Here is a 24,722-nt window from a genome sequence, read left to right on the forward strand (position 1 = left end):
AATTCACACACAACTTAAGTATTTCCAGTTCTTAACACTACGGCTTACAACACTATAGGTTGAGCTTACTACTAGCTTAACATTATAAGTGATAATAAGGTGAAGTTAAACCATAATTACACAACAACATGGATATGATGGATTTGAAGCCATGAGATTACCTGCGATTAGTACCATTACGTGAGGAACACCATGGGTCTGTGATTTGTATCATTCGGGGAGGAGCACCATGGGTTTACATTACCTGCGATTAGTACCACTATATGAGGAACATCATTGGTCTACGTTACCTATGATTAGTAGGCTTACCACAATGTGAGGAACACGAAGGGTCTGGGAGTTGCCTGTGATTAGTACCACTATGTGAGGAACATCCTGGGTCTAAGTCACCTGTGAACAGTAGCATTATGTGAGGAAAGCCATTAGTCTGCGTTACCTGTGATTCATACCACCATATAAGGAACATCATCGATCTACATTACCTGTGATTAGTACAGCTATATGAGGAACACCATGGGTCTACCTTACCGGTGATTAGTACCATTATGAGGAGTCGGTGACCTGGATTTTGGTCCTCTTCTGTGACAACAAGCATCATCTCAGAAAATAAGGCATTGCGAATTGGATCCACTGATTGTTTTGAATTCATGGTCATTTTTCATCTTCAATCGATTTAGATTTTAGTCAGTGGATATATTTTGAAGTTTTAATTATCGTTTCCTTTCGTTGCACCTCGTACTCTTAGGGGCCGATGATCTAGCTGTTAGGCCCCTTTAAAAACATCATCATCATCATCATCATCACTCCCAGAAATTTCAGATTCGACTGTGTACATCACCTAAGTCTTCTCTTCTTTCTACATTCATAGTATTTCCAGAAGTTTAGTGTCTTGACATAATGGTCTTCTTCCATTAAAACAAGGTGCCTAACTCAGGCTCTTTAAATAAATGGTCTAATTCAGAGTCATGTAGTGGCCTCCAAATTCCATTTTCATACTTAGGGTAAAGTATATTTCTTAATATTTCTCTCTCAAATATCCATACGGTTTCTTCATCTCTCTGTGTCAACGTCCTTGTATCATCCAGAAGATATAACTGGTCTTAACAATTTCTTATATAGATTAAAATTGCTTTCATTTGTAAGAAGACAATTGCCAATAACTATTGTAGTCCATAACAGCATGTATTGGCCAAATAAATCCTGTCTTTATTTTTCATTTCGAAACCCTCACGGCTTGGGTTTGAGCCATGGCTCTTTTAATGAGAAGCTAGTGACAATGCGATTCTACGAGTTTAACTCACAGGTATCGGTAATTTTTTTTATATAGCTTACGCTAGAACTTTTGAGGACGTGATAAGCTCAGTGACTCAACTACTGGCTTCCCACTCAGAAGGCCGTGGTTCGAATCCCAGTCGATCCTGGGTCGAGATATTCATCTCAAGAACCCTGTGGCTTCAGGAAGAGAGTAGTATAATGCAGGGATTCTGGGGCCTCCTCCGCCGCCCGCGGCGCGGGAAATTTGACTTTTGGCGGGAAATTTGAATTTTTGGCGGGAGATTTGAATTTTGGCGCGAGATTTGAATTTGTAAACAAAGCCACGTGCTTTTTGACAGCTGTCATCGACAACAACGCATCGCTAACCTCACTGCTGCCATCTTGACGGGCCTAAACCTCACTAGTGCCAACTTAACCTAACTAGCATGAGGTAAACAAAGCCACGTGCTTTTTGACAGCCACGTGCTTTTTGACAGATTTGTAAACAAAGCCACGTGCTTTTTGACAGACAACAACGCATCGCTAACCTCAGTACTGCCATCTTGACGGGCCCAAACCTCAGTAGTGCCAACTTAACCTCACTAGCATGAGGTAAACAAAGCCACGTGTTTTTTGACAGCCACGTGCTTTTTGACAGATTTGTAAACAAAGCCACGTGCTTTTTGACAGACAACAACGCATCGCTAACCTCAGTACTGCCATCTTGACGGGCCTAAACCTTAGTGGTACCAACTTAACCTAACTAGCGCGTGGTAAACAAAGCCACGTGCTTTTTTGACAGCTGTCATCCGCCATCTTTAAACACTGTGCTGCCCTCTTTCATCACCTGTCATCGGTAGTGCTGCCATCTTGGCGGGCCTAAACCTTAGTGCTACCAACTTAACCTCACTAGCTCGAGATAAACAAAGCCACGTGCTTTTTTGACAGCTGTCATCCGCCATCTTTGAGCACTGTGCTGCCCTCTTTAGATGCGCCATCTTTGAGCACCGTGCTGCCCTCTTTAGCTACTTACCTTTGACAGTTGTCATCCGCCATCTTGCATCCGAAACCTCAGTGCTGCACTCTATGTAGTGACGGCAAATTCCACGTGCTCTTGTTTGGAAACAAAGCCACGTGCAGCTGTCATCCGCCATCTTTGAGCATCGTGCTGCCCTCTTTAGCTACTTACCTTTGAAATGTGGTACATCATCCGCCATCTTGCATCCGAAACCTCAGTGCTGCCCGGTGGCGGCAAATTCCACGTGCTCTTGTTTGGAAACAAAGCTACGTGCAGCTGTCATCCGCCATCTTGCATCACAAACCTCAGTGCTACACTCTATGTGGTGGCGACAAATTCTAAATGCTTTACAAACCTATGCCCCTTTTCTTTTGACAGATATCATCCGCCATCTTTAATCACCGTGCTGCCCGGTGGGGGCAAATTCCACATGCTTTACAAACCCATGTGCAGCTGTCATCCGCCATCTTTAATCACCGTGCTACCCGGTGGCGGCAAATTCCACGTGCTCTTGTTTGGAAACAAAGCTTTTAATCCAGAGAGAACAGTGCTGCCCCGGTGGCGGTAAATTCCACGTGCTTTACAAACTTATATGCTTTTCTGACAGCTGTCATCAGCCCAGCAATTCTCTTTCTATATACTAATTTCGTGTGGCTATTTCTAGCCAAGTGCAGTCCTAGTCTTGTTACATCAGGAAGGGTAACTGGCTAAATCCTGGTCTTTCAGCGTCAGGAAGGGCAACCGGTCGAAAACCATAGTGTAAGAGGCTAGATACTACCAGTTTTGCGTCAGGAAGGGCAACTCAACAAATTCTTGCGATTTAAAATCTTAGTCAGGAAGGGCATCCAGCAGTAAAACAATAGTTCGTGATTTAAAATCTAAGCTAGCTGTAAAACCCCCGATTCTCGACGGATTCTTAATCCGAGTTCTTTGACGTCAGGAAGGGCAACCGGTCGAAAACAATAGTGTATGATGTAAGAGGCTAGATACTGCTAGTTCTGCATCAGGAAGGGCAACTCAACAAATTCTTGCGATATTTCATGTAGCTATTTCTAGCCAAGTGCAGTCTAAAAAATAAATCCTAGTATTGTTACATCAGGAAGGGTAACAGACTCTAGAACGAGGAAAAAATATTCTGGGATAGCATGCCTACACACACGCGCGCACGCAAGCTGCATCCGGCTCGCTAGCTCCTCGCTGGAATGTGTTTGCCTCAGCAGGGTACAGAGTCCGCTACACGCGTACAGTTCGCATTAAAATTATTAGCAGCTTCTCGAGCTGAACTCAAACCCCTCACGACAATGTCCGACCTCAGTAGGCTGAAACTTGGTTTCTTCCGAACATTACAACATAGCCTACTCCTACCGAAGAAGCCTGCACACAGCTTAACACCTCCATCCGATAAATGAATCACCCTCAACGTCTTGTACTCAAAAAATCATTTTCGAAAGAGTCTGCACAAAGTTTAACGTCCCCATCAACAGCCCTTACTTATTGCTAGCTTTTTTGCACACCCCGCCTCACACCATAGTTTTACGACCGGTTGCCCTTCCTGACTAGGATTTTAAATCGCAGTATACGCGATAAATTTGTTATAGCGGGGTTTATAACTAGATATCCCGGTACCGGTACATAGCCTACTCCTACCGAAGAGGCCTGCACAAGGCTTAATACCTCCATCCGACAGATGAATCACCCTCAACGTCTTGTACTCAAAAATCATTTTCGAAGGAGTCTGCACAAGGTTTAACGCCCTCTATCAACAGCCCTTACTTATTGCTGGCATTTTTTTTGCACACCCGCCTCTTAGATCATACACCATACTTTTACGACCGGTTGCCCTTCCTGACTAGGATTTTAAATCGATGTTCCGACATAGCCTACTCCTACCGAAGAAGCCTGCACATAGCTTAACGCCTCCATCCGACAAATGAATCACCCTCAACGCTCTTCAATCATTCTCACTACTTCGGGGGATAGCGGGTTCGAACTGGAAGCCGTAAATGCTAGGTGAGGAGCCCGCGCGATCGTCATTACATGATCTAGCTTTAGCTCGATACCTACAGGTAAGGAATACCGCGTATGTACCCTCGAGAAGTCGAGGATCGCGCGCTAACTTTCCAAGGCTCGAACTCTTAAATTCCGGCACCTCGGCATCAACAGGAGGTTCGATTCCGGCTTAAATACATCAGCCTGCGGGACTACAGGGGGAGAGCTCTTGTTGCATAAACACTTCGTTCCGACTGTACTGCAGTTGTCAGCGATCTTTTCCCATCCGCTTGGTAACAAGCAGCATATTTACTCGCTGCAGTCTGCGCGAAGTGCTCACAGTTCTCTGTATGCGTTTATTACGTACACACATATCCCGTCTGCTGTGAACATTATTCTTCAGCCTTTATCTTAAGGTAAGGTAGAACTGTTAGTTACTTTTTTATTTGCAAAGCAACTTCTACGCTAGACATCTACATTCATATATGTTTGTTCTTTTTTAGGTACCGTTCGAAACTACGCAATTTTATTCATCCCAGTAACAGTCTGCAGCACGTGCATTTTTTTAAAGGTATGTTTTCGAACTTTGAGTTGGAAAGATAACTAGGTTAGATGATGTACCCTACACTACATTCATATATGTTTCTTCTTTTTAGGTACGACCAGAATATTATCATTCGAGTTTCAGGCTTGAACGCACGCATTTTATTTATCCGAGTAACAGTTTGCAGCGCGAAGATTTTAAGGTATGTCTGACCTCTATTCGTTGAAACTTGGTTTCTTCTAAAACATCGTAACTTTAGTCTATTGATAAATAGTTGTTCTCTTTAATCCTCACGCTATAGACGAGGTATAATTTCAAACACGTGCACATAGCTATGTCTGCCCTCAACAGGCTGAAAATTGGTTTCTTCTAAAACATCGTAACTTTAGAGTATTGATAAATAGTTGTTCTCTTCAACCCGCATACTATAGACGAGGTATAATTTCAAACACGCGTACATAGCTATGTCTATCCTCAACAGGCTGAAACTTGGTTTCTTCTAAAACATCGTAACTTTAGTCTATTGATAAATAGTTGTTCTCTTCAATCCTCATACTATAGACGTAGTATAATTTTAAACACGCGCACATAGCTATGTCTATCCTCAACGGGCTGAAACTTGGTTTCTTCTAAAACATCGTAACTTTAAGCTAATCATAAATAGTAGTTCTCTTCAACCCGCATACTATAGACGTGGTATAATTTCAAACTCACAGCTATGTCTATCCTCAACGGGCTGAAACTTGGTTTCTTCTAAAACATCGTAACTTTAAGCTATTGATAAATAGTTGCTCTCTTCAATCCTCATACTATAGACGGGGTATAATTTCAAACACGCGTACATAGCTATGTCTATCCTCAACAGGCTGAAACTTGGTTTCTTCTAAAACATCGTAACTTTAGTCTATTGATAAATAGTTGTTCTCTTCAACCCGCATACTATAGACAGGGTATAATTTCAAACACGCACACATGGCTATGTCTATCCTCAACGGGTTGAAACTTAGTTTCTTCTAAAACATCGTAACTTTAAGCAATTGATAAATAGTTGTTCTCTTCAATCCTCGCGCTATAGACGTGGTATAATTTCAAAAACGTGCACATAGCTATGTCTGCCCTCAACAGGCTGAAAATTGGTTTCTTCTAAAACATCGTAACTTTAAGCTATTGATAAATAGTTGTTCTCTTTAATCCTCACGCTATAGACGTGGTATAATTTCAAACACGCGTACATAGCTATGTCTGCCCTCAACGGGCTGAAAATTGGTTTCTTCCGAACATCGTAACTTTAAGCTATTGATAAATAGTTGTTCTCTTCAACCCGCATACTATAGACGTGGTATAATTTCAAACACACGTACATAGCTATGTCTGTCCTCAACAGGCTGAAAATTGGTTTCTTCTAAAACATCGTAACTTTAAGCTAATCATATATAGTTGTTCTCTTTAATCCTCACGCTATAGACGGGGTATAATTTCAAACAGGCACACATAGCTATGTCTGACCTCAACGGGTTGAAACTTGGTTTCTTCTAAAACATCGTAACTTTAAGCAATTGATAAATAGTTGTTCTCTTCAATCCTCACGCTATAGACGAGGTATAATTTCAAACACGCACACATGGCTATGTCTATCCTCAACGGGTTGAAACTTGGTTTCTTCTAAAACATCGTAACTTTAAGCTAATCATAAATAGTTGTTCTCTTCAATCCTCACGCTATAGACGTGGTATAATTTCAAACACGCGTACATAGCTATGTCTGTCCTCAACAGGATGAAACTTGGTTTCTTCCGAACATCATAACTTTAAGCTAATCATAAATAGTTGTTCTCTTCAACCCGCATACTATAGACGAGGTATAATTTCAAACACGCACACATGGCTATGTCTGTCCTCAACGGGTTGAAACTTGGTTTCTTCCGAACATCGTAACTTTAGTCGTTCTCTTCAATCCTCATGCTATAGGCCTAACTCACAGCCATGTCCAACCTCTATACGTTGAAACTTGGTTTCTTCCGTAACTTTCACCTAATCTCTTTCGGTCGTTCTCTTTTCAGATGTTCCCCTGCTGCGAGGAATGTAATGTAACGTTTGCAAGGCGTGATAACTTCATGCGCCATATGAAATCAAAACACCCTAGCATAACATCCGCTTTATGTAAAGTTTGTAGTGTGTATTTCGCTAACGTAGTGCGATACGAGGCTCACTTAGCAGAGGTACATCAAATATCTACTTGCCCTCAGGTAGTAGTAGGGAAAAAGCGTGCAGCTACTGATGTAGCTGTAGAAAGTACTAGTAGTAAAAAACCTAGAAAAAATCATGAACTTCAAACTATTCACTGCGAGCACTGTAACACCGATGTACCATCTTCGCATTTTCAGGGACACTTACGGAGTAATGCGCATAAAAATAATGCATGTAGAAGTGGTAGTAACGCAAACATCGAGGAAATTAATACAGCATTTAAAAGTAGGATTGCTAGTTACCGAATTCGCACCAGTCAAAAGTTTCAGAGCACTTCAAACTTTTTAAATTGCGTTCAACCGGATGTACAAAAGCTTCTTGCTAAATCTTTGTCCAATCATAGTTTATTTAAAGTTAATTTTGAACTTTTCGCCTTGTACATTAAAAGCACGGATGAATCCGAAATAACGGACATTAAATCATTTAATACGAAGAATTTTATCATAAGTCAGTCGACTAATTTTGGTGATGTACTTAGGGATGTCTCTAACATTATTTCCACTAAGAGCTAGGAATTTCAGGAAAAGGAATCAGGGTGGGCTTTAGTTGAAATAATGTATCTAGAAGTTAACATCAATAAGTACAATCCCATGCGTGGATCTTCGCACATTGAGCTGCCGACATGGATTCAGCAAAGAAAAGCTGTTGTAAACATCCAAAACAATGACGAAGCATGTTTTGCATGGGCGGTGATGTCAGCTTTAAATCCTGCGAAATCAGACGTAGCTAAGAGAACATCATCGTATCCACACTATTCAACGCAGCTAAATTTCGATAGTATAGAATTTCCTGTGCAGATAAAGGATATTAAGCGCTTTGAGGAACTAAATAACATTAGTATTAATGTGTATGGTGTAGAGAAAAAGTCTGTAGTAGGTCCTCTGTATTATACATGTCATAAGAAGAGTACTCATGTTAATTTACTCTATATTGAAAACAGTGTGAATAGCCACTTTTGCTGGATTAAAAATCTGAGTAGACTTGTTGGTAGTCAGTTATCCAAAGAAAGGTGTAAAAAGTGGCTATGTGATGGATGCTTGCAGTATTTTAGAACTGAAGATCAGTTAACGAAGCATTCCAAGAATGACTGCAATCATGTACGTACAGAGATACCTACTACAGGCAATAATGTTTTAAAATTTACAAATTTTCACAAGCAGATGTGGGTACCGTTCGTGATTTATGCAGACTTTGAAGCCATCCTCACGCCATGCAACACATGCTCACCTAATCCTGACAACTCTTTCACTAATACTACGCACATGCATGTCCCGTATAGCTTCGCGTATTACATCAAGTGTAGTTACGATAGTACGCTTAACAAGTTAGAGCTGTATCGAGGACATGATGCTGCTAAAGTATTTTTAGAAAGACTTGAAAGTGATGCAGTTCGTCTTGGTCGTATTCTGAATAGTAATATTCCTATGAAGCCACTCACCGAAATTCAGTTAAATGATCATGAACGTGCTACAAAATGTAGCGTTTGTGATGGGGAATTTTCCGAAAATAACCCTAAAGTTTTTGATCATGATCATTTAACTGGTTTCTACAGATGTGCCGCTCATTATAGCTGTAATCTTAAGTATAGAGTTCCTAAATTTATCCCTGTAATTTTTCATAACTTATCTGGTTACGACTCTCATTTCATCATTTCACAATTTGGAGCTTCAGATGAAAAAGTAGATATAATCCCTCAGAATAAAGAGCGGTACATTGCGTTTGCAAAGTCTGTAAAAGTAGATGCTGAGCATTCTATAAAACTGAGATTCCTTGACTCGTTTCGCTTTATGGCGAGTAGCCTCGATAAACTTTCTAGTCATTTATAGCCTGAACAATTTACGGAAATTCGACGCGTTTTTCCCGAAGAAGCGCAGTTTAACTTACTTCGACGTAAGGGTGTTTTTTGTTATGAATATCTCGACTGCTTAGAACGCCTCGAAGAACGTGCCTTACCATCGAAACAATCCTTTTACAGCTCGCTGAATTCAGCAGATATTAGTGATGATGACTATTTACATGCACAACATATCTGGGAGCAGTTCCACATTCAAACGCTGGGTGAATACTCCGATTTATATTTAAAGACGGATGTACTTTTGTTAGCTGATGTTTTTGAAAATTTTCGCTGTGTTTGCATGAACACCTACAGCCTTGACCCATGTCAGTATTTTACTGCACCTGGGTTAAGTTGGGATGCTATGTTGAAACACACGCATGTGAATTTGGAACTGCTGACCGATATCGGTATGGTGCACTTCATAAAATCATCAATTCGAGGCGGTCTGAGTCAGTGCAGCGGGCGGTATTCGAGGGCGAATAATAAGTACATGCCGAGTTTCGATTCCAGTCAGGAATCTCGGTATATCGTTTACCTCGATGCTAATAATCAGTATGGGTGGGCGATGAGTCAGCATCTACCGGTGAGTGGTTTCCGCTGGCTGACGCAGTGCGAAATTGATGCTTTACAGCTACACGCCCTAGGTGATGAAGCTGATAAAGGCTATTTCCTCGAAGTTGACTTACAGTATCCTAAAGAGTTACACACTTCTCATAATGACCTACCGTTCTGCCCTGAAAATATGAAGCCCCCGTACATTGCATCAACGACGAAAATGCTCATTGCTAATTTGTGCGATAAATCTAAGTATATCATTCATTACCGAAATTTAAAACAGTGTTTGCAGCATGGTTTGAAGTTATCCAAAATTCACCGCGTACTAGAATTTAATCAGTCACCGTGGCTAAAGCCATATATCGATCTGAACAATAATTTAAGAACGAATGCGGTTAACGAGTTTGAAAAAGATTTCTACAAGCTCATGAATAACAGTGTGTTTGGTAAGACTATGGAAAATGTTGACAAACGCGTTGATGTAAAATTGATTACAAACTGGGATAATATTAAGAAAAGGTATGGTGCTAACTATTTAATAAGTAAACCAAATTTCCACAGCTGCACCATCATACATGAGAATTTAGTTATTATACAGATGAATCGTGTTAAGGTTAAGTATGACAAACCTACCTACGTCGACTTTGCAGTACTTGAATTGGCTAAAACACTCATGTATGAATTCCATTACGATTATATGATGAAGAAGTACGCGCATAATGCGCAATTGCTCTACACAGATACCGATTCGTTTATTTATCAAATCAAAACTGATGACTATTACAATGATATAAAGCCGGACTTGGGTAGGTTTGATACAAGTAACTATCCTGCAGATAATCAATATCATCTACCGCTAGTGAACAAAAAAGTTCTAGGTAAAATGAAAGATGAATGTGCTGGGAATATTATCGATTCATTTGTAGGTACTAAATCCAAGTCATATTGCATAAAACTCTTAAATGAATTACAAATAAAGAGATTGAAGGGGGTTAAAAAGAATGTCGTTCAGAATCAGCTAAGTTTTGAAAACTATAACAATTGCATTAAAAGTAATCCACCTGTTTTACATAAGCAAATGTCTGTCATTAGAAGCAAGAAGCACCAGTTGTACACTCATTTAATTAGTAAGGTAGCCCTTAATAGCGATGATTGTAAACGGTTTGTCATTCCAAATTCTACCAACACGCTAGCCTGGGGGCATAGTAGTATTGATAGGTACTACTTTACATAAACATTATGCTAGAGGTGTGTACTTACGTTACGCTGTCTTACATCACAATTCGGGAGAGGTACGCTGAGAGCGTAGTACAGCAAGTTTAAACTTGTACATTCAAGAATTGCATCGAGAAGTACGCAAATATCACTAGGGTAAAATGATTCGAGATAAAACTTGTACATACAAGATGTAAATAAATAATGTAGAATTGGCATATTCTTTTATTTTAGGTTAGGTATTACCTTCCTCCCGCTCCTTATTTGCAAGATAGAGTTTTTGTTTATTACTCATAGAAGAAAGAAGGTGATGAGCAGATTCGTAAGTATAGTATCGTCTAGTTCGGTAAGTATCTCGAGAGCAAAATTTTTTGTCAGAAAAGCATATAAGTTTGTAAAGCACGTGGAATTTACCGCCACCGGGGCAGCACTGTTCTCTCTGGATTAAAAGCTTTGTTTCCAAACAAGAGCACGTGGAATTTGCCGCCACCGGGTAGCACGGTGATTAAAGATGGCGGATGACAGCTGCACATGGGTTTGTAAAGCATGTGGAATTTGCCCCCACCGGGCAGCACGGTGATTAAAGATGGCGGATGATATCTGTCAAAAGAAAAGGGGCATAGGTTTGTAAAGCATTTAGAATTTGTCGCCACCACATAGAGTGTAGCACTGAGGTTTGTGATGCAAGATGGCGGATGACAGCTGCACGTAGCTTTGTTTCCAAACAAGAGCACGTGGAATTTGCCGCCACCGGGCAGCACTGAGGTTTCGGATGCAAGATGGCGGATGATGTACCACATTTCAAAGGTAAGTAGCTAAAGAGGGCAGCACGATGCTCAAAGATGGCGGATGACAGCTGCACGTGGCTTTGTTTCCAAACAAGAGCACGTGGAATTTGCCGTCACTACATAGAGTGCAGCACTGAGGTTTCGGATGCAAGATGGCGGATGACAACTGTCAAAGGTAAGTAGCTAAAGAGGGCAGCACGGTGCTCAAAGATGGCGCATCTAAAGAGGGCAGCACAGTGCTCAAAGATGGCGGATGACAGCTGTCAAAAAAGCACGTGGCTTTGTTTATCTCGAGCTAGTGAGGTTAAGTTGGTAGCACTAAGGTTTAGGCCCGCCAAGATGGCAGCACTACCGATGACAGGTGATGAAAGAGGGCAGCACAGTGTTTAAAGATGGCGGATGACAGCTGTCAAAAAAGCACGTGGCTTTGTTTACCACGCGCTAGTTAGGTTAAGTTGGTACCACTAAGGTTTAGGCCCGTAAAGATGGCAGTACTGAGGTTAGCGATGCGTTGTTGTCTGTCAAAAAGCACGTGGCTTTGTTTACAAATCTGTCAAAAAGCACGTGGCTGTCAAAAAACACATGGCTTTGTTTACCTCATGCTAGTGAGGTTAAGTTGGCACTACTGAGGTTTAGGCCCGTCAAGATGGCAGTACTGAGGTTAGCGATGCGTTGTTGTCTGTCAAAAAGCACGTGGCTTTGTTTACAAATCTGTCAAAAAGCACGTGGCTGTCAAAAAGCACGTGGCTTTGTTTACCTCATGCTAGTTAGGTTAAGTTGGCACTAGTGAGGTTTAGGCCCGTCAAGATGGCAGCAGTGAGGTTAGCGATGCGTTGTTGTCGATGACAGCTGTCAAAAAGCACGTGGCTTTGTTTACAAATTCAAATCTCGCGCCAAAATTCAAATCTCCTGCCAAAATTCAAATTTCCCGCCAAAATTCAAATTTCCCGCGCCGCGGGCGGCGGAGGAGGCCGCAGAATCCCTGCATTATACTACTGAAGAGCAACCGGTCTTAAATCCCCGGGCAAAACCAAAATGACCCCGGGAGGCTGAACTGAAGCGACCCGAGGAAAATGAAATGGCGTATGGCTTTTAGTGCCGGGAGTGCCCGAGGACATGTTCTGCTCGCCAGATGCAGTTCTTTTGATTTGACGCCCGTAAGCGATCTGCGCATCATGATGAGGATGAAATGATGATGAAGACACATACACCCAGCTCCCGTGCCGGCGAAATTAACCAATGATGGTTAAAATTCCCGATCCTGCCGGGAATCGAACCCGGGACCCCTGTGACCAAAGGCTAGCACGCTAACCATTTAGCTATGGAGCCCGAGGAATAACTGGGACAAGCTGAAGAAAGCTGATGCTGAATGGGTATATCTAATGCTAGGACAGGATATGAATTCACTTAACCTAAGGATAAGTGCTCTCTATTCCAAACCCTCGAAACCCCCTGTGGGTGGAGGACGCAGACGAAGAATACATGCACGATATCCCCTCTCTGTCGTAACAGGCGACTGAATGGGGTGACCAAGGAATGATGTATTTGGAACCATGAGATTGCCTGCGATTAGTACAGTTACGTGAGGATCGCCATGGGTCGATTCTGGGTCAACCGGGTGGAGTAGAATTTAGTTAGCCTACTCAGTTTTCGCCTCCACGTCTCGTGACTGTTACTGTCTTAAACACGATAGCTATGGTTGTAGGAGACCAAGCAATGCCTAGCAACATAATAATGTACCTTTCGTTGGTCCCAGCAGGGCCTTTGGATATTGGAGTTACTCGATCAGAGTACATGTACATTAACTAAGGGATTTGATAGATGGAAGACACGTAAAAATCATCAATTCTTCAAATTGATTGTTCAAGAGCAACTGAATACGAACATAATTGAAATTAAAACATATTAAATGCTTTCATATCTCATATCCGGGATAAGTAGCTCAGACGGTAGAGTGCTGGCCTTCTGAAAGTTGGCGGGTTCGTTCCCGGCTCATTCCGGTGATACAGGAGCTGAAGTTCCGTAATATTTGAAAGTGCTGAAATACGTCAGCCTTGTGTCGTTAGGTATTTTGGCACGTAAAGGGACTATTACGGGACACAATTCCAGCATGTCGCTCTCTCTGAAAACCGTAAAAGTAGTTGCTGGGATACAAAACTCTAACATGAAAGTTAAACCAACATACGCGGCACTCTAGCGACAACAATGTATTATATAGATTATATTTTGGTTTCATTTGTAACAATGCGGGTTTCCATTTACTGCTGTAGTCCACAATAACATATTTCTGAACACAAGCAATTCCACTCACCAGATGTCCTTCACATGCAGAGCAGAGGTTGTCCCCCGCCCTATGCACATATCTACAGTCAAAGTCTCTGTTGTGATACTTATTTCTGCGGGTTTTACATGTGTATTTGTGAATGAAAATGTAGAGCGCTTGGGAACATGCTACAAGTAAGTGCAAAACGACGTTCTTGAAGAGAATATTGTAGCTGTACCAGAAATAGCAGAAAAATTCGAAAGGACAGGCAATGTCCGGGAATAAACTTGACATCGTTGCTGCTGATGTGGAGCAGCGAAAAAGCGACCCTGTGGTTAATGCTTCAAACGTCCTGGTTATGTAGTGACGAAAATAACAACATTTATCAGTTGTGATCATCCTTATGTTCAGGCACTGGAATAACAAAAGTTTGTCTAAAATTTCGATCCCACAATTAATACTACCACCTACTCCAAATTTGTTGTTTATAAATTCCAATATCTACACTTAGACTTGGGCTTCAAATCCATCCCAAATTAACGCCAAACTACATGTTCATTAGTGCCGAGGTTACGGATAATGGAAGTCTTTACCGTCCACCACTCCAAGGGTCTACAAGGCCTGTACGAAGATCACTTTTCACACATGTACATTACTAGGAAGTAAATACTACAAGTCTCTTTGAACGTCACTCTAAGTTTAGCGGAGCTCCTGCCTGCTCTGGAGGACAATTTAAAGAGATCGAAGACCTCACCTCGATGAAAATGACACAAGTCCCTACGGACTTCCATGACTGGGCGAGTTGGCCGTGCGGTTAGGGTTGCGCAGCTGTGAGCTTGCATCCTGGAGATAGTGGGTTCGAACCCCACTGCTGGCAGCCCTGAAAATGATTTTCCGTGGTTTCCTATTTTCACACCAGGCAAATGCTGGAGCTGTTCCTTAAATAAGGCCACGGCCACTTCCTTTCCACACCTAGGCCTTTCCTATCCCATCGTCGCCATAATACATACCTGTGTCAGTGCGACGTAAAGCGAATTGTAAAAAAAAGACTTCCATGAAATACAAAGCTCTTTAAAAAGTTAGAGTTCTAACTAACACCGTCGGATATCATCATAAGAGTCGATTTCCCGGCAAGATGCAATTCTGATACAGACTAAAGCAGACATTTTGTTTGATTACGATTTAATGACGAGGAGTCTCCCACGCTCGGTGTCATGTATAGTCATTTCTGATGCCACCAAATTTTCCAGCACGTTCTCGGCGCTGAAAGGCGTTTCCTTATTCCTGAAAACTTTCTCAATTGGAAATATAACTCAGTTCCTAAAATCCGTGCCATCACACTCATGCTAAGAACATAATTTTCCCCACATTAATAATTAACGAAATTCTCAAAGCGTCAACGGCACTAATTTTAGTCCTGATATCTCAAACATTTTAATGGAAGTACCTTTATCCTCAGCAACTACACCTCCTGCCGTCTGACGACTCTGAATTTGCATTAGTCACAGGCCGTCTTCTTATACGATATTTTAATCCGGGGAAATCACACATAATACCAGCATTGTCTTTCATAATATGGCCCTAAACATGCCTTAATGTCTTCAATTTCGTATGAAAAAATTTCCCGAACGTAGCGAAAATTCACGAAGTATTACGACTTCCCAGTGGTTACGCCGAACTCGGATAATAATATTTTGGAGCAATCCTCCCTCCAAAGAGATCAGAACTCAAGATCTCTGTCGCTCAGAACAGAAAACAGGCGATACTCCAAAAAGTCGATGATGATGCTTTTTGTTTTAAGGGGCCTAATATCGAAGGTCATCGGCCCCACTCCAAAAAGTATTGTTCGCTTGCGGTCCAGTCACGGTGTAAATCATGCAGAACGTTTGCAGCGCCCACGGAGACTATAGTGCCGGTGCACTCTAATCACAGACATTATAGCAATTGGGACTTATAAGTGGGAAGGGAGGGGACAAAAATGTAGAGACAAGAAAAAAAAGTACCTGGGTTTGTTCATAATTAAAGAAAATAAAGGAATGAATTAGCTAAGAAGACAACAGGGCTTGTACAAATTGTTTTTTTAATACTTCCTATAATTCCTAGTTTCAGGTGGCTAAAATTTAGTAAAAATGTAATGTTTTCTCCACAAAGTTTTCCCACCTCGCCCGCTCATCCAAATCGACGCCACTGTCACAGACTTTAGATAACGAGTTCAGTAGCCAGGTTGGACTATAACATGCTGGTCTGTAGGTAGGAAGCTGGGTACAATTCATATTCAGCGCAGAAAGTGCTCGAAATATTGACCCCCTTGGTTTATATAGATTTCAGCACGATAATGTAAACACGTACACTCTTGCTCGTTGTAACATGCGGTGTGTAACAGCTTGGCATGCCCCGGTGATCAGTTGCCGATAGTTACCAGGATGTTCAAACTCCTGTGCATACACTACCTGCTTAAAGTGACTCCACAGCAAGAAGTCAATTGGTTTAAGATCGGCTTGTCTGGTGGGCCAGGGAATGGCTCCTCCTATTCCTTTCTATTCTATTACGGTATGAAGCATGAATATGGTTCCGGACGACTACTGATCCGGTAGGTGGGGCCCTATCCTCTTCAATCAATGCACATTCGTAATCGGTCGAGTGGTGGCACATTCTCCAGCAAGTGTGGGAGTTCATTTTGAAGAAAATGAAGTTAACATGATTTGAAATGCGTCCAGTCTTACTCAATGGATATTCTCCGCGCTCCAATAGTGCATTTTGTGTCAATTCACAGTGCGTTTGTTGTGAAATCGTGATTCATCTAAAAACAGGACTCTTGAAGAAAAGGCTGCATCATTGCTCACACTGCATAATGCCACTTTACAAAATGTTACTCAAGCATCGAAATCACGTTCATGGAGCTGCTGGTTTAACTGCAGATGGTATTTGTATAATGAATTGATATGCAGTACTCACATAACAGACGACCGGCTGATGTTGGTCTGTTGTGCAACTGTCCGTGTACTAACACGGGGATTATTCCAGACAGCAATGCCCAAAACAGCGTATCCATTTGGACCAGACGTTATAGGTGTATCTCTTACAGGAGGTAGCCTGCCAAGTGTTCCATTTGACCTCAATCATAGTTCAAGGTTTCGGAACGAATTGGTAGCCGAAAGACCTATGTCAGGAGAGATTTCGTGATACAAGCGTTACGAATCGAACGCATTCTGCCTTGTTTCTCCATAAATTAGCAACAAAAGAACGCATTCGTCTCTGGAATACATCTTAAGGGAATTAAATGTTACCTGATAGGTATGGATATACGTATATTGTGTCCCCGTTAAAACGGGACACGATCTGTCGTTCAAAAACAATTTCATGACGTTGGATTCAAACCTCTTCCTTTTCGATACCAGAATTTACAATAATAATAATAATAATAATAATAATAATAATAATAATAATAATAATAATAATAATAATAATAATAATCCCATTAACTATCATTACGGTTTTTCGGAGACACCGATGTGCTAGAATTTTGTTTACAAGAAGTTATTTTATGTGCCAGTAAATCGACTGACACGAGGCTGGCGTATTTCTGTACCTTAAAATAGCATCGCATTGGACCGGTGTCGAATCCGCCAACTTTTATTCAGAAGTCCGGTGCTCTACCCTCTGAACTACTCAGTTCAGGATGGATTGACTGATATTGTAGTATGACAGAAGCTACATTTATTTTTTCATGCAACTCTTTACTTCTCCATATACTTTAAGAGCCAACGAAATTTTAAGTACCCTAGTACAAACTTTCCAAATCATATTTCTCAATAACATCGTACGTGAAATAGCAAGTTTTAATATATACATATATATTGCATGTGTTGTGCCTGTTGCCATTTCTTGATGGATGCAGTGCAATACTTCTGCATCTGTCTCTTGCCACAGGGCAGAGCAAAATGTAGCTTCCACTGAAGTCTCAGTCTCGGCCATGGCTGTGACAATATGGAAGTTGCTGGGGTATGGGCAGTGCTGATTAATGATATTCGAAACCCGACCTGTGTGTCTGATCATCGCCTTCTGCTATGCACTACACGTCTTTCCACGCCGGCTGAGAGCGCTGCTAGAATGTCGGTCGGTCGGTCGACGGTCTTCTTCCCCGTCGTGCGTGGTCTTTACTAAAAGTGATATCCTGACGTTTTATGGAATGTGACACTGGCCAAAGGCTAGGAATATAGGTCAGTCTTGATCGGTAGGGTGAGGAATATGAGACTTCAATACGTTTCCATTGAATAGTCGTCTCATCAGATTCACATTCGGCTTGTGATTATCTGTAATTAATCTGAAAATTATAAAACCAATAGTTTCAACCTGTTTGGTGACTGACAGTGTCAGACAGCCTCTTCGAAATGAAATAGGCAACGGGAAGTTTGTCAGGAAGCATAATAAACTATTGGCTCCCTATTGAAATGGGCATACCGCTAGAACCGGCCCCGTGGTGTGGGGGGTAGCATGTCTGCCTCTTACCCGGAGGCCCCGGGTTCGATTCCCGGCCGGGTCAGGGATTTTTACCTGGACCTGAGGGCTGGTTCGAGGTCCACTCAGCCTACGTGATTAGAATTGAGGAGCTATCTGACGGTGAGATAGCGGCCCCGGTCTAGAAAGCCAAGAATAACGGCCGAGAGGATTCGTCGTGCTGACCACATGACACCTCGTAATCTGCAGGCCTTCGGGCTGAACAGCGGTCGCTTGGTAGGCCAAGGCCCTTCAAGGGCTGTAGTGCCATGGGGTTTGGTTTGGTTTTTATACCGCTAGAGCTGTCCATATTTCGGCTAGCCTCGACATGTGTTGATGTATCCTCATGACCAAAAACTGTGTCCAACTGCTTGTCATACAACAATTGCTTCTTTATTCCAATTTCATCACTAATGACTCCTAATGAGGAAACACACTTTTTCAGCCTCATTCATTCTTTCATTTTCTATGATCAGTCTTTCTTTGTCGAGATCTGTCACTCCTGTTTGGCACGATGTGTCTCCTAACATAACGCTTCGGAGAAATAAATTGTCAGATAACGCACTGCTTTATGTAGTTTTCTAACCAACGGAGTGACAGCTGGTAATTTAAAATTTGGTCCAGTGTGAATAAGGTCTTCGAGTCTTCAGGATTGAGCTCATTGGTGTCGATTATTCTTTTTTTATGACACCGATTGCTGAACAAATCCACCTTCGCTTCCTTTATTTCCAAATTACTTTCCAACTTCTTTATTTTCTGATCGGCGCGCCACAATTCCAGCTTCAAACGGCTTTTTTCTGTGTTGACTTCAAAACACTTATTGCTTGTCTACGCTCCAATAGACTTACTAGCACTATCTGCCAGCTGATTGACTTAAGCATAGTTATCGAAAACAGCTGATTCATAATCGAAATTCTCTTCTCTCCTCCTCTTGTTTCCAGTGTTTTTCCATAGTTCATATTTCTTTATTGGTCACCTTTCTAGTGTTGTTTTTGAATTTGGCACAGGACAATCTTTAAATACGGAAGGAACAACATTTTCTTTAAATTTCCTTATTTTTATTCCAGGACGGTAATCTGCTGCAGCAAAATTCAGACCACACACAAAGGATGATCTGAATTCAAAATTTGGAACAAAGCTATCCAGTGACACGTTTTCCAGCCATTTCTGTCTTAGATCTACATCACATGGGAATTCATGAACCGAAATGCCTTTACTTTTTCCGCTCTGGCTTTTGCAAAACGGCACATAGCAATAAACTATTGTGTAAATAATATGCCGGTACCGGTATGTACAAATAAAACAATGTGCTTTATTTAGATTATTTCCGCCTTTCATTGTATAACTAGTGTAAGTGTATTAAATGAATACAAAATATTCAAATTGTGGCCCGGTAATAGACGTCTGAATTAATCACTACCTTAAATGGGAATGCTGTTGTAGATACAAATGAATATTAAGACATATTTAATTTACATAATGCACCGGTATCTTTCAATATTCCCGGGATTATGATAAATTATCGTACATACCACTAGCACTGCGGTATTTCACACCAAACTATACGCAATACGTACCTTACAGAACTAAAAAACACCACCTAATTTCAACTAGGGGATGCCTGGCCGAGGTGGTAAAGGCGTGCTCGGTTCGCCCGGAAGGACGTGGGTTCGAATCCACGTAAGGAAGTCGTAAAATTTAAGAAACGAGGTTTCCACTTCCGGAGCTGCACATGGCCCTGAGGTTCACTCATCCTACACCAAAAATGAGTACCAAGTTAATTGCTGGGGGCAATGGCGGCCTGGCGTATAGCTAAACAGTTACCCCTATCAAGTGACGAGGTTACGGATAGTGGAAGCCTTTACCTTCCACCCCTCCAAGGGCCTTCATGGCCTGTACGGAGATTATTTTACTTCACGTTTACCTAGTTTCAACTTAAAACCACGGTCTCAGCGTTAAGTAACAGGTTCCCTGGATCCTAAATACGCAGAAAGATGGCATCATGCCAGCGCTCCTGCGGGAAATGCGGTAACTATCACGTGTTCGCTCGAAAGCGTGCAGAGTGGAGAGGCGTGTAGTACATAGTAGAAGGCGATGGTCTGATTGTTGTGAAGTTTGTTGCTCATATGGTCAGTTGTGATGCAATATCACCTTCTGGCCCAGTGAGGAAACCAATAGCAAACTACCCCATTCATCATCTTGCCTAGTACCCCTCATTTTGGCACCGCCATTGGTTTTTGCGGTTTCTCTATAGCTGCATAACCTCTGGTGGTGCTATTTGAGGATCCAACCAGCCTCTCGGCTGATGAACTAACAGACAGACAGCAGGCCTATATTTTACATGTTAGATTCTGTAGTTAATTTTCAATAGCACTTCGTATCATAGCGTGATATTAGAGTTACGTTGTTTAATGTTTTATGTACCGAGTGAGTTGGCTACGTGGTTTGCATCACGTAGCTGTGAACATGCATTCGGGAGATAGTTTGTTCAAACCCCATCATCAGTATCCCTGAAGATGGTTTTCCGTAGTTTCCAATTTTCACACCAGGCAAATGCTAGGGCTGTAGCTTAAGGCCACAGTCGCTTCCTTTCCATTCTTAGCCCTGTTCTATCTCATCGCCGCAGTAAGACCTGTCTGCGTCGGTGCGGCATAAAACAAATAAAAAACTTTGTGTCACTGATAAGTAATTTAAGAAATACGTTTTTTAATTATTTTACGTGTATGTAACAAATGTCGTGAATATTGTAACTGGGACTCATGGCCTGTTATATTCACAGTAAATAAACAAAAATTAATTACGTCAAAGTGCTATTAGTTACCAGGGGTTTCAGTAACCTCTTAGTGAGAGAATGGTGGATAAAATGTTCTCATTTTATGTATTTCTCTGTCTCTGTATTTTTTACTTTAAACTAAATTGTTTCTTTGTAATAATAATAATTTCGTGTGGCTATTTCTAGCCGATTGCAGCCCTTGTAAGGCAGACCCTCCGATGAGGGTGGGCGGCATCTGCCATGTGTAGGTAACTGCGTGTTATTGTGGTGGAGGATAGTGTTGTGTGTGGTGTGTGAATTGCAGGGATGTTGGAGACAGCACAAACACCCAGCCCCCGGGCCATTGGAATTAACCAATGAAGGTTAAAATCCCCGACCCGGCCGGGAATCGAACCTGGGACCCTCTGAACCGAAGGCCAGTACGCTGACCATTCAGCCAACGAGTCGGACGTTTCTTTGTAGAAACATATGCTTTGTGAGAAACTGAATGATCTCCGCGGCACTAAAATGGAAAATTTTCTCTTAATTATTTATTCAGTGAAGTTATTTTAATTCAGATATTTTATAACATGTCTGAACAGCCTGTGTGCTGCCATAGTTAATAGTTGGAAATAGGTCAAGGGCAGTGATCTAGTTAACGATAGTTAATGTGAGGGGGGCCAACAACGGGGACTGAATGGCATTTAATAGGCGATGGAATGGCATGAATGCAGCTGAAATAGTGATAAGATTCACACCACTGGTGGGAGGCTAATTGTGTGCCACACCAATACATTGTACATTGAGAACTCCTCGTCTCGATGTGCGATGCCTCGGTTATATTTAGCGAGTGTGTTTGTTTCTATCGACTTGGGAGACTGATCGCCGTGACTCATTGGACTGCCGTACCCAGTACAGTGCGCACTTGTATCAAGGTGAGTACTCAAGTTCATACTTCTATTTTCTTTTTTTCTTTTTTTTTTCTTTTTTTTTTTTTTTTTTGCTAGTTGCTTTACGTCGCACCGACTCAGATAGGTCTTATGGCGACGATGGGACAGGATAGGGCAAGGAGTGGGAAGGAATCGGCCGTGGTCTTAATTAAGGTACAGCCCCAGGATTTGCCTGGTGTGAAAGTGGGAAACCGCGGAAAACCATTTTCAGGGCTGCCGATAGTGGGGTTCGAACCTACTATCTCCCGAATACTGGATACTGGCCGCAATTAAGCGACTGCAGCTATCGAGCTCGGTCTTCTATTTTCTTACCCCAAAACTGCCAACTTTGAGGACAATACTTGACACAAAAAACAATTCTCTCAAAATGTAAGTCCCCAAGTAGAAGCACAACCGAAAAGAAGGATCACATTGCATAGAGATTTCTTGGCTAGTTAATATACGGAGATTTACATACACTAATAAAAGGATAAAAATATGCAATTCTGTGCTTTCTAGAGTAGTTAAAAATGATAATTTTTACTACAAATTGTCCTGAATGCAGCTTTCCACTTTCCTAACGTAATAAAATGACACAACTTTACTGGCAAAGTGTGTATCGGACAAATGCGTATTAAAGAGTTAAACTAGAAATATTTTATTTTGAAAGACCTTAACATGGACGGGATATGAAAGGAGGTTGATGCTGATTCTTCCGTACAAGAGTCCACACAGTTTTTGTGTCAAGAAGTGTATAGTCGCTCAAAAACGAACATCCGCATGGTACCGTGTGTTCCTCACATATAATATTTTATCAGACTTAATTTTCATAATTATCAAAATACAGTTCACCTGTGGACACCCAAAACAAACATTATATCTATAATTTCAATTGTTTGGGGGAAAAGTGTACATGCTAGGGACTTATAAAATACTATGTGCTCATTCTTTTTTGAGCGACTGTACACAAACATTCGGGAGAAGCGAGTGTTTTCTGAATTGTATGCGGACTATAGCAGGTGCTGAAGAATTTTATGCTGCATTAACAAAGTAACTACAGCATGTGCTCCTTGTTAATTTGTACGTATTAAGAATTATTTCGAGAGAAAATTAACAATCAATTGGACAATCTCGAATGGAAGCTGAATAATTGTAATTTTAATTACATCAGTAGAATTCCTAAATAAGTCGGTCTGTTTGGCTGAATGATCAGCGTAGCAGCCTTCAGTTCAGAAGGCCCCGGATTCGATTACCAGCCGAGCCGGGAATTTTAGCCTTGTCTGGGGAAACTCCTCAGGCTTGGGAACTGCATGTTTGTGTTCGTTTTAATACACACGTCTTCATTTGTACAAAACGCAACACACCACACTACTAAAGCATCGCAGAGACGTTAGTGAATATATCTCTCCACAGAGGGTTTGCATCAGGAAGGGCATCCGACCGTAAAGCTGAGCTTAATACACGTAATTGCTGACTCCAAGTAAGGAGGAAAGAAAGAAAAAAGTAATTCTTGAATTTATAGTAATATTATTGTTCATGTTTTCTAAAATTGCTGTAAATTTTAAGGGACGCCCTGGTGTCAGAATTTTGTCTCGCAGGAATTTTTTTTGCTAATTGTTTTACGTCACACCGACACAGATAGGTCTTATGGTGACAATAGGACAGGAAAGGCCTAGGAATAGGAAGGAAGCGGTCGTGGCCTTAATTAAGGTGCAGCCCCAAGCATTCGCCTGGTGTAAAAATGGGAAACCACGGAAAACCATATTCAGGGCTGCCGACAGTGGGATTCGAACCCACTATTTCCCGAATACTGGATACTGGCCGCACTTAAGCGACTGCAGCTATCGAGCTCGGTCAGGAATTCTTTAACATGGCAGAAGCAAACGATACGGAGCTGTCGCATTTAAATACTGTTCAATGTCATAGACCTTAGTCGGGATTGAACCTGCTATCTTGGGAACAGAACTCTCAGAGGTCGATGACTTCAACAATAGGTCAAGAATCACAAACCGACTGTGCCACAGAGTTTCTCTCAAGACTATTCTTAAGCCTACTTTATAAATGAATTATTAAATAAAATATTCTGTATTTTGGTAAATCCGTAATTCAGGCATGCACTAAGTCGTTCATATCAATGCTACCTATTTAACATACCTTTAAGTGTTGATAGCATTAAAAGAAGACAATGCCAAAAAATGCCCTGAAAAGTATTTACTTGACATTCACTCCATCAACTACAGATATGACTACAAGTATAATTTCTGAAAGCGAAGGTGGCAGGGCTTGAGTTTACTAGCTCATTCCACTTACTTTTCATTTTATTTTTAGATAATTTTTTACAATTTGCTTTACGTTGCACCCACACAGATATGCCTTATGGCGACGATGGGATAGGAAAGGGCTAGGAGTGGGAAGGAAGCGGCCGTGGCCTTAATTAAGGTCCAGTTCCAGCATTTGCCCGGTGTGAGAATGGGAAACCACGGAAAAAATCTTCAGGGTTGCCGACAATAGGGTTCGAAGCCACTATCCCCCGAACGTAAGCTCACAGCCGCGCGCCTCTAACAGCTCGGCCAACTCTCTCGGTGCATTCCATCTACTTTTCTAACTTAACGAGTTTGGGAATCTGCACTTTCTGTATCAAATACCCTTTTGATATCGGTGACACAATAATCGACATTTTTTTTAAAAATTTTGCTGGTTGCTTTACGTCGCACCGACACAGATAGGTCTTATGGCGACGACGGGACAGGTAAGTCCTAGGAATGGGAAGGAAGGGGCCGTCGCCTTATTTAAGGTACAGCCCCAGCATTTGCCTGGTGTGAAAATGGGGAAACC

Source organism: Anabrus simplex, chromosome 2, assembly GCF_040414725.1.
Source record: "Anabrus simplex isolate iqAnaSimp1 chromosome 2, ASM4041472v1, whole genome shotgun sequence".
NCBI lineage: Eukaryota > Metazoa > Arthropoda > Insecta > Orthoptera > Tettigoniidae > Anabrus > Anabrus simplex.